This window comes from Coenobita brevimanus, chromosome 97, assembly GCF_032717465.1.
Source record: "Coenobita brevimanus isolate Jiangsu-jjx chromosome 97, ASM3271746v2, whole genome shotgun sequence".
Lineage (NCBI taxonomy): Eukaryota > Metazoa > Arthropoda > Malacostraca > Decapoda > Coenobitidae > Coenobita > Coenobita brevimanus.
In genome coordinates, this window is record NC_137050.1 from 45,664,242 (window position 1) to 45,675,751 (window position 11,510).

Consider the following 11,510-nt stretch of genomic DNA (forward strand, 5'->3'; position numbering starts at 1 on the left):
AGGTGGTGATATCAAGGGCTGGCACTGGAGAGAAATATACTGATGTGACAGATCAGACATCAGTGCAGAGCCAGAAGTTTCCAGCACAGCACACTAATACCTTGTCCAGCAATTATTAACTGGCTGTTTTTTACCGGAGGAAAATATCATTCCCAGATGATGAGAGGGTGTTCGGGTTGTAGGACGGCCATTCACACCTATTCCGCCAAACAACAGGTTATGGGGGATATCGTTATTATATCCACCCATGTGCACAGGCATCAATTTTATTTACCTTTTATGCACAATTTTTAAAAATAGCCTTTTCATATAGAGATGCGATTAAATAGTTGACATGATGGTGACCGTATAGAGGGAATGTATACCGAGAAGATTATCATATTTACTGTGGACATAGCCATGTCAAAGGTTGCATATAATATATAGTTTCAAAAATTAATTACATGTAAAGGTAGAGCACGTTTCTTATACAAGCTTTACGGAAGTCAAAGCCATCCAGATTCCATTCTGAGTCCGAAGTTAAAATACACAGATAAACACAAATATCTGGCTCTGCACTAATGTTTGATCTGTCACGTCAGTATATTCCTCTCACGAGTCAGCCCTTGATATCACCACCTATCTACAGCCTGTTATCTGACGCCGCTTTGCAAGGTGTAATGCAATATTATCTACCAAATATTAACTCTTTTATATCATGCCCTGAACGAAAGATAAGAGACATATAATGTGACCACCATTTCGCATTTCATTCTCCCTCCCCTACTTACCTTCCCTGCCCTTCCTCACTCCACCCCCGCACCATCGCTGGTCCCCCCCACCCACCGTCCCTTCTCTCTCTGTCCCCTCCCTTTCAGCCCCTCTTACTCCACTGTGACCTGCCAAGCATAAAGAAGCCAGCCTGAGGCCCGGGGTACCGGAGGATTGGTGATTATTAATAACCACAAGTCTACCAACCATATCGTTTTTTTTTTTTTTCTTTTTTTTTTTTAAGCTTCTTTGACTTCCATATCCTACCAAGTTTTAACTTTTTTCATGAAAATTAACACACAAAATATCAGATACCTTGTCTGAAGTGATTGCTGTAGTAATATGTATTGTTACAGTACATAAGGTTCTGTGTGTGTGTGTGTGTGTGTGTGTGTGTGTGTGTGTGTGTGTTTACCTAGTTGTATTTACCTAGCTCTAGCACACAGGATTATTGCAAGGCTTCGATTGTCCTGTCTCAGTATCTACATTCGTCGTTTTTTAATCACATTGATATTCCTCTCTTACTCCCACTCGTCCTTCAGACTGTTCCAACCTTTTCTCTCAAACTGTCCCAGACGGTGTGTGTGTGTGTGTGTGTGTGTGTGTGTGTGTGTGTGTGTGTGTGTGTGTGTGTGTGTGTGTGTGTGTGTGTGTGTGTAAACAATTAATGGTGAATATCTGACTGCACGATTGTTTAATATTTATAACTGTCTCCCATGGATCTGGAATCCATATCCTGCATTGCAACCATGTGTACCTGGCAAAGGGACGCCTGTTGGTTTAGCGAGTTAGGCGCTCCACCTGGATGTGACCTTTATTAGGAATGATTAAAATTTATTGCTTACGTAAGGCGGACAAGGGTTTACGACTGAACACCTCGCCTAGGAAGTGATGACTGAGTAGCCTAGTCCTGGATCCCTATATCTCTGAGGGAGAAGTAAATGGTAATATGATGGATAAATGTTCCTCATTACTAACTCCATTTTATATATGACTGCTGCTGTATATATCCCTCGCTTGAATTTTGTCATAACATGTGCGAGTAACTTTAGCGATATGTATTTGAATTTTTCTGTGAAATGGTCACTGAACATAAATACAATACTACATTTTTTGAAGGCTCGAGAACTTTGGCATATAAATGACTGCACCTTCGAGCTTCCTTTCTCCTCTCTATCCCCATTCCTTACAGCTGCATTTTCTCTTAACTCTTTTATTTTACAGTAAATTATAGTAAATACTCAGTGTACGGTAATACAAATTTAATTTATAAAAAAATTTCGCTCTCAGGATGAGCAGATGATCATGATGGCGTTACTTATCATTACGGTCTCACACGCCCTGGGGATACTCCGGTATTAGGCGTTTGAGACAGTATGACCCCATCGATGGATACTAAAATCGGAGCCAGGGGACGAAAAGGTTGCCCGTGAAAGAAAAGACAGAGGTTTAGAAGTAATTAGACCATCATTATTGCCACCAAAATCAGAATCATTGTCACAACTAAAATAAGATCCATAATGACAATTACCATTATCTTTACCATTATCACCATCATTACTTAAACCACTATCACTTCCATAATCATAACAATGATCATTCTGTGCTTTGAGCACAACTAATCACTTCAGATTTCCACGCACCAACTAGCACTACTGTCGCGTTACCATTACCACTATCATCACCACTTCCGTCCACATTGCTTTTGTTGGTGGTAGGTGGGGCGTCCGTTGTTCACGCACTTGATGTAATGCTGCCTACTTCTTCCTTCAGGCCTGCCATTCCTTTTCTCTATCTCTCTTTCTTTTTTCCTACTTCTTCCATCCTGTCACTATTTATTACTCTTCTTTCGACATCAGTTGGCTCTACACTAAGTGACAAGCTAAATGGGTTTCCTGTAACTCAGGAAACCATTTACCACGTTGGATAGTAACCATATAGCCATAGGACAGTGTCCCTGTCATCTGAGTGGAGAGAGACAATTACGGCGTCCACCCAGGAAGCAAACCTCTACATTAATCCTCGCGCCTCGCTGTGGTGAGGCGTTGTCAGTCGCATGGGAACGTCGGTTCACTGAACGGGACGGCCTTGCAGGGGCGGTTACTTGCTTGCAGTTGACGAACTGAGGTAGCACAACAACTATAGCAAGAGCAACAACAACGACAACAACAACAACACTTTTGTTATCAGTACCATATTACAAATTATCACCAGTGCTCCCGACATGACAGTCAGTATCACAGATACCTCCGACCTAATATTGGTAATCATTCATCACGTTCCCTCCCTATCTAAAAAAAAAAAAAAAAAAGAAAAATTATATAAATCTATCTATCTATATACCTGGGGTGCTTCCCCCAAGGAAAGAGAGGTAGCCGAGACAGGACGACACACTCCCCATTTACTCATCCATTCAAACACATTCATAAGCATCGTAGCCCCAAAGGGGAGAACGGACAGATCCTCACCACACCACACCGCACAAGGGTCAACTGCGTCATGCAATCAGTGACATCTGCAGCAGGGCCCGACAGCAGAGCTGGTTTACCCCTGCCACATCATAACAGACTCATCCCCTTACCCACACCTGACCTGACTAGCTGATCAGACCAAATGCGGGAGAATATCCCCTCAGGGCTGCGTCATCACTTATTCATTCACAATTTCTCTCTATTTATTTCTGTCATGCACAGCCACTCTTCCATGCTCAACAGACATCCCTCTTGCATCCAGCACTCTCTTCACACTGTCCATCCATCCTATTCGTGGTCTTCCTTTCAGCCTTATACCTCTCACATTAGATCTAGTTATCTTTTTCACCAATCGCTCATTATCCATTCTCTCCATATGCCCAAACCATCGCAGCACCCTCTGCTCAGCTCTACCAGCCATCTCCCGAACAACTCCAGTTCTTCTTCGCATTTCATCATTTCGCACTCGATCCATACGCGTCACTCCACACATACTCCTCAGACACCTCATTTCCATTACATTCAAACTTTTCCTCTCTGCTACACCCATATTCCATGTTTCAGCCCCATATAATGCAGTCGGTACCACAGCACCCTCATACAGCCTTCTCTTTACATCCATTCTAAGCGAACGACATCTAAACACTTTTTTCATTCCTCCCAGCACCTTTCCTACTTCATTCATTCCAAACTTAACTTCTGCATCTATTCTTCCATCCACAGCAACATGTGACCCTAGATATTTAAAACACTCTACCTCCTCAAGCAACTCGCCATTCAAAACTATATTCATCCCCCTACCATCTACCAACCTCGTACACTTCATCACTTTACTCTTATTCTCATTTACTTTCAATTTCCTCCTTTCACACACCCTTCCAAACCCTTCTACCAACTGTCTCAATCTCTCCTGTGAATCAGCCACCAGTGCAGTATCATCTACAAACAGCAGCTGCTTCAGATTCCACTCTCCACCATCATCATTCACCAGACTCAGACCTCCACCTAAAACTCTTGCATTCACCTCTCTTACAACCCATACATGTAAATATTAAACAACCAAGGCGACATCACACATCCCTGTCGCAGCCCCACTCTCACAGGAAACCAATCACTCACAGCATTTCCCACTCTTACACACGCTCTACTATTTACATAAAAACTTTTCACCCCTTTTAGTAACCTACCATCAAGTCCATACAATCTTAAAACAGTCCACAAAGCCTTCCTATCAATTCTATCATACGCTTTCTCTAAATCCATAAATGCCCAAAACACATCCTTGCTTTTTGCTAAATACTTTTCACACACTTGTCTCACCGCAAACACCTGATCCACGCATCCCCTCCCTCTCGTAAAGCCACACTGCTCATCACCAATCACTAACTCTGTACCCTCTCTAGCTCTCATAATTAACACTCTACCATGCACCTTACCTACAACACTCAACAGACTTATACCCCTAAAGGTAGTACATTCATGCTTATCACTCTTGCCTTTATACAGTGGGACCACACAAGCATTTGTCCAGTCAATTGGCACCATACCTTTCACAAAGAACACATTCAACAATCTTATTAACCAGTCAACAATAGTCACTCCACCACCCTTCAGGCATTCCACAGCACGCCCATCCATACCTGCAGCTTTCCCTGTTTTCATCTCCTTTACTGCCTTCTCCACTTCCTCCTTCGTGATCAAAGAATCATTCAACTCTCCCAGCACATTTATTCCTTGCACCCTTCCATCCGCCACAATCTCAGCCACCCTTTCCTCCTCTACATTTAACAGTCTTTCAAAATACTCTGCCCACATCTTCCTTACTGCATCCATCTCAATTAACATCCTACTATCCTCTGCTTTTACTCGTTCTTCCTTCCCAGACTCTTCCTTTCGCACCGTTTTCACCTCCTTCCAAAACATTTTCTTATTCTGTTGACAGTGCTGTGTCAGGCGTCTATGCCACCTCTCATCTGCTGCCACTTTAGCATCACTCACAGCCCTTCTCACCCTATTCCTCTTTTCCTTATACCTTTCATATGACATCTCATCCTTCCTCTGCAGCCACACTTCATATGCACATCTCTTCTCAGCCACAGCCATACTTACTTCCTCGCACCACCATTCACTTCCTTTTCTTACACCACCACCAACACGTCTCACACCACACACCTCTTCTGCATGCCCCACCACAGCACTCTTAAATAACTGCCATTCCTTCTCCACACTGCCATTTTACCGATCTTTCACTGCGTTCCACTCATTGTTCAATTTCTCCTGATACTCCATCTTTTTCTCTCATTTATCCAACTCACTCATTTTCAAAACCTCCGTGCCACACCTAACCCTCCTAGCTCTCACCCATCTCTTACCCACGCTTAACTTTCCCTCCACCAGGTAGTTGTCAGACATACCTCCACCCTCCCCTCTCAGAACTCTCACATCCAACAGTCTTCCTATTACATTCCTAGACACAACCACATAGTCCATCAAAGCTCTATCAACAACCCTTCCACCCTCCTGTCTCACCCATGTATACTTATAAATATCTTTCTTCTCAAACAGCGTATTTCCAATCACCATCTCTCGCTCAACACACATCGCTATCATTCGTTCCCCATTTTCATTTCTTCCAGGCACACCATGCATACCATCTACACCTTCAACTGCTACATTTCCCACTCTAGCATTCAGATCTCCCATCATTACCACTTTCACATTCGCTCCAAAACTCTGCAGACACTCATCAACATCATTCCAGAAAGACTTCCTCTCTTCTTCATCCATTTCACTACCAGGACCATATGCACTCACAAACACCCACAACTCACGTTCAAATTTTGCTTTCACCCACATCAGTCTCGATGACACCTTCCATTCAATCACACACTGCTGTACTTCCAGACTCACTAACAAGGCCACACCTTCTCTTGCCCTTTCTCTATCAACACCTGACAATCTTCCATTCACACTTCCAAACATAGACTCACCCTTCCCTTTCATCTTCGTTTCACTCAAAGCTAACACATCCAATAAATAAATAAAAAAAAACTATCATCGTTGCCACCTTGACATTTATCAATATCACCACCAAATATCGTTGGCTGGAAAAGCATCTGGACCAGTACACTTCACGGCAAGTGTGCAGTGTTCACTAATGAGTAAAGACAAGTGTACACACATACACACACACACACACACAGGGAGTCAAAGGAGGCAGACGTGCGACATCGGCGCTCCTTACCGAACCAACACGGCCAGTGGCATTACCTAAATTAGTATCTTTATATGAGTCAAGCTCTGTACCAGGTTAGACTAAATGATTTTTCATTATTAAAAGAAAAGAAAAATAATAAGTTTAAACAAGACTTGTTCAAACAGAAAAGAGAACCAAGACGAAAGAATGCACTCAGTCAGCTGAGATTTGTTTAGACTACAGCAGCACGGGGAATGTAAGTACATACTCTATACTTTTAGTATTGCAAAATGGATACATACTTTAGTCAAGCAAATTTGGAAAAGAAAAGGGATAAAGGTAGAAAGCAAAATGATGATTTCTACCAAGAACTGGTTGAAGTGGAGACTCACAATAAACTGGTTGAACGTGTACACAAACTAGAAATGGCTTTCAACAATGAAATTGATGAAATAAAGAAGCAGATGCACTTGCAAAAGGAAGAAATAGAAAAACTAGGAAGGGAGGCCAACAAGAAAGACACAACCATCAGTGAACTAAGAGTGGAATTGAGTACACTTAGGAAGAAAATGAGCGAAATGGCAAGTACAGTAGTCAATCACGAGAGTGTTATGGAAGAGTTCAAAAATGAGACAGAGACAATTAGGCAAGTAAGCAGTCTGATAGACCAAAGCAGTGATATTGAGGAGAAGATAACACAGGTGAATGACGCTGTGCAAAGCTACAAAAATGATGTGGAAACCACGTATGCTGAAATGATGAAAGTAAAGAAAGACTTAGAAACAAGGGTGGAGGAAAAAAGCATTAAACAGGAAGTGAAAAGAATAATCCAAAACAATCCAAAGTTAGTCAGAGATTCAGTATATATAAACAAATCTATAGTAATCACTGGTATAGAAGAGGAAGAAGTAAAAAACAAGATCACAAGAGACAAAAAGGAAATGGCAAATGTAATGAGCTTACCGAAAGAAGTATCAGAGGAAATCTGTAGTAAAGACATAGAGGAACACAAAAGGTTAGGGAAATATGAAAAAAACAGGACAAGACCTCTAAAGGTGACTTTCCAGAGTGTAAACACTGTGAAGGAGATACTAAAAAAATGCAAAGAATCTTATGGAAAATGAGGAGTTCAAAAATGTATGGATAAAAAGATGCCTAACACAAGAGGAACTGGAATTACTGAAAGAGAAAGTGGAGGAAGCAAAAACAAAAAATGAGGGAAGATCAGAAGAGGAGAAGAAGAAATTTTTTTTACAAAATAATAGGATTGCAGGTACGAAAGTGGTACACAAACAGGATGGAATAAAAAGGAGGAAGGTAGTAAAACCATGTCATGACAGGTATATAAACAAGATGATAAAGTTGATGTACTCAAATGTGGATGGAATGGTATCTAAATTACTAGAGATGAATGATTATGTCAGAGAAAATGAACCACAAATAATATGCCTAACTGAGACAAAATTAACACCAAGGATATCCAATGACATACTAAACTTAGAGGAATACAATATATGGAGAAGAGACAGAAATTTAAAAGAAGGAGGAGGAATTATAATATTGACTAAGAAGAATCTAAAAGTCAATGAAATAAAACAAGATATACCTTCACAAGTAGAACTGATTGCAGTAGAGATCAACACATCTGAAGGTAAAGTAATTGTAGCCAATTTGTACATCCCACCCAGATCAAACACATGGGAAAGAGACGAATATGAGGACCTGGCAGAAAGTACAATTCAGAGTTTAAGATCATTACTACATAAAATGGAAGAGAAATCGGAAAGAATTATACTAACTGGAGATTTTTAATACAATTATAAACTGAAATACTCTAGATATAATTAGCCAAGAAAACTGTTGAGACCAAAAGCTCCTGGATCTCGTGCAAGAGTTTTTCCTAACGCAACATGTGAGGGAAACCACCAGAAAAAGAGGACTTGATGTACCTTCAGTGCTAGATCTAATATTTACTAGGCAAGAAAATGATATTGACAATTTAATATATCACCCTCCACTCGGCAAAAGTGATCATGCAGTACTAAATTACAACTTCAGGATAGCATATGACATAGTTAACAGCAATGAAAGTTACAAAAAGAGCCTAAACTATAAAAAGGGAAATTATCAAGACCTAAAGAAGTATTTCTTAGAAGTTGATTGGGAAAATGAGCTTAGAGGACAAGATTCAAATGCTGTATATAAAAAATTCTGTGAATTTTATGAAATAGGAGTCCAGAAGTACATCCCACAGCACAAAGAAGCAGATAAGAAAATACAGAAATGGTTCAATACAGAATGTAAAAAATCAAAAGAAAGAAGAGATTTGTTGTGGAATAGATACAGAAGACACAATAGTGAAAGGGCGTATAATAATTACAAACAGGCAAGAAACGATTATACGAGAATAAGGAGGGAAGCCCAAAAACAGTTTGAGGAGGATATAATAAATAAAAGTAGTGATCAACCAAAGCTGTTTTACAGCTACATCAGAAGCAAAACCAAAGTAAAAGATATAATACAATCCATTACGGACGAGGGAATCACTTATACACAAGAGAAAGATATTTGTGAAGCACTAAATAAGAATTTCCAATTAGTTTTTACAGAAGAAAAAATTTTTGAGAGGGACTATGTGGAACATGCATGTCCACACATACTACCAGATATACAAATAGCAGAAAAAGTAACACAGGAGGAGTTAAGTAAATTAGACAGAGGAAAAGCAAGTGGTCCTGATGAAATTTCATGTTGGGTACTATGAGAATGTGCAAAGGAGTTAAGTAAACCATTATTTTTAATTTTCAAGAAATCCTTGAGTCAAGGTAAACTACCTGATATTTTGAAAAAAGCAAATATTGTCCCCTTATTCAAGAAAGGAAATAGACAAAATCCACTCAACTACCGACCAGTATCACTGACCAGTGTTGTAAGCAAGGTATTAGAAAAGTTTATAAGAAAAGCTTGGGTAAATCATTTAGAAGAACACAGTATGATAACAGAAAGACAGTTTGGTTTCAGAAAAGGAAAATCATGTGTTACTAATCTCTTGAGCTACTATGACAGAGTAACAAACACAATACAGGAAATAGAAGGATGGGTGGACAGTATCTATTTAGATTTTAAGAAAGCTTTTGACACAGTACCACACCAAAGACTTTTATGGAAACTGTACCATCAAGGAGGAATTCGAGGCAAACTGTTTTGTTGGATGCAAGATTTTCTCATAAAAAGAGAAATGAGAACAGTACTAAGAGGAAACTACTCATCATGGAAAGAAGTGACTAGTGGATACCACAGGGTTCAGTGCTGGCACCAATCATGTTTTTAGTGTATATAAATGATATAAACAGTAACACTGGAAATGAGAGCTATCTGAATATGTTTGCAGATGATGCAAAAATACAAAGGAGAATTATTAACACAGACTCATGTAAAGAGCTACAAGAAGAATTAAATAAACTTCATGAATGGAGTAATACATGGCAAATGGAATTCAATGTGGACAAGTGTCATGTAATCAAGTTTGGTAAAAGTGGAAAAAGACCTGATTGGGATTATAAGTTAGGAAATAATACCCTATACACATCAGAAAGAGAGAAGGACCTAGGTGTGATTATCAATAACAGACTATCTCTGGCTGACCACATCAGTGAGAAGGTACAGAACATGTATACACTGCTTGCAAATATGAGAATAGCATTCACATATATAAATGAAGACATGCTAAGAAGGATAATAACATCATTCATTAGACCAACCCTGGAATATGCATCAGTAGTCTGGAGTCCTCATCTCAAAAAAACACATAGACAAGATTGAAAAAGTTCAAAGGGCCGCTACAAGATGGATACCAAGCTTAAGGGACCTAAGCTACGAAGAAAGACTAAATAAACTGAATCTATCAACACTACAGGAGAGAAGGAAAAGAGGTGACATGATAATGCTATATAAGTGCATATCAGGGAAGGAGAAAATAGACATAAATGATTACTTAACATATGGAGAAGCATCAGCAAGAGGACACTGCAAAAAACTGCATAAGAAGAGAGGTGATAAAGACGTAAGGAAATTCAATTTCCCAAAAAGAGCAATTGATCAATGGAATGCACTACCGAATGAAATAGTGTGTGCCAAAACAATTCACAAATTTAAGGATATGTACAATAAATATGGTTTAAGACACGGGACAGTACGAGCTTGACTCATTCCTGTAAAGATACAATTAGGTAAGAACAATTAGTTAAGAACCACAAAGCCAGCCAGGAGACAGGACGTGTGTGCTGGGCAATCCCCAAGTCTTCCTCCCCCCTTACTGTTTTTTAACCAGCCCATACCCCACTGACCGGGCTAATGTATGGCCCGGCCCTATAGGTGCAGGGAATCTTTAAACGAACGAACACACACACATGCACAAACTCACACGAAAAAGTATCGTCACACCTCTAGCGCGAAACAAAGTGACACCACTAACGAAAGGTTTGATAACATGCCCACGAGGAAAATAAGACTACTGTAGAATTATGCATGGGAGAATATTAATAAATGTAGCAGAGGTATGTGTTTTCAATCAGGTATCGCATTAGGTATTTGTACTGGTGCTGCATCGTGGGATAGAGAATCACGGGGAAGACGGTAATTATTACTATTATGCGCGGTATATCTCATTTGTTTCGAGACATAAAGGTTGATTTTTTTATGTCTGAGCTGAAGTGTTACATCTGTCGTGATTTTCTCATAATACCTGCAAAAACACAAACATGTGAGATGACATAGCATGATTTCACCTCTCATAAGATGACAATACTACAGTGTTATAAATCGATGCACAGGGTTCTAAGTTCCATGTTGAATTCCTGTATCGGTATCTTACTACCTCATACCAGTGCCTATTATTTGGCTCGAACAGGTGAAGATGCACCACAGCCGAATACCAATATGGGGATTTCCTCATAGGCCTGTTATCAATTTTTTCGTTCGTGGTGTCACTTTGTTTCGAGCAAGAGGTGTAACGATGCTGTTTAGGGTGTGTACACTCGGATCAAAAATTATCTTTACACTAACACCATTGAATATTTGCGGCCTTATACATA

The 11,510-nt window shown here is 39.9% G+C and overlaps 1 protein-coding gene across 1 annotated transcript in view; it reads right to left on the minus strand.

Moving 5' to 3' along the window:
• Nucleotides 1-11,510, minus strand: part of LOC145413686 (uncharacterized) — a 65,401-nt gene that overhangs the window by 28,371 nt on the left and 25,520 nt on the right. The window lies entirely within an intron of this gene.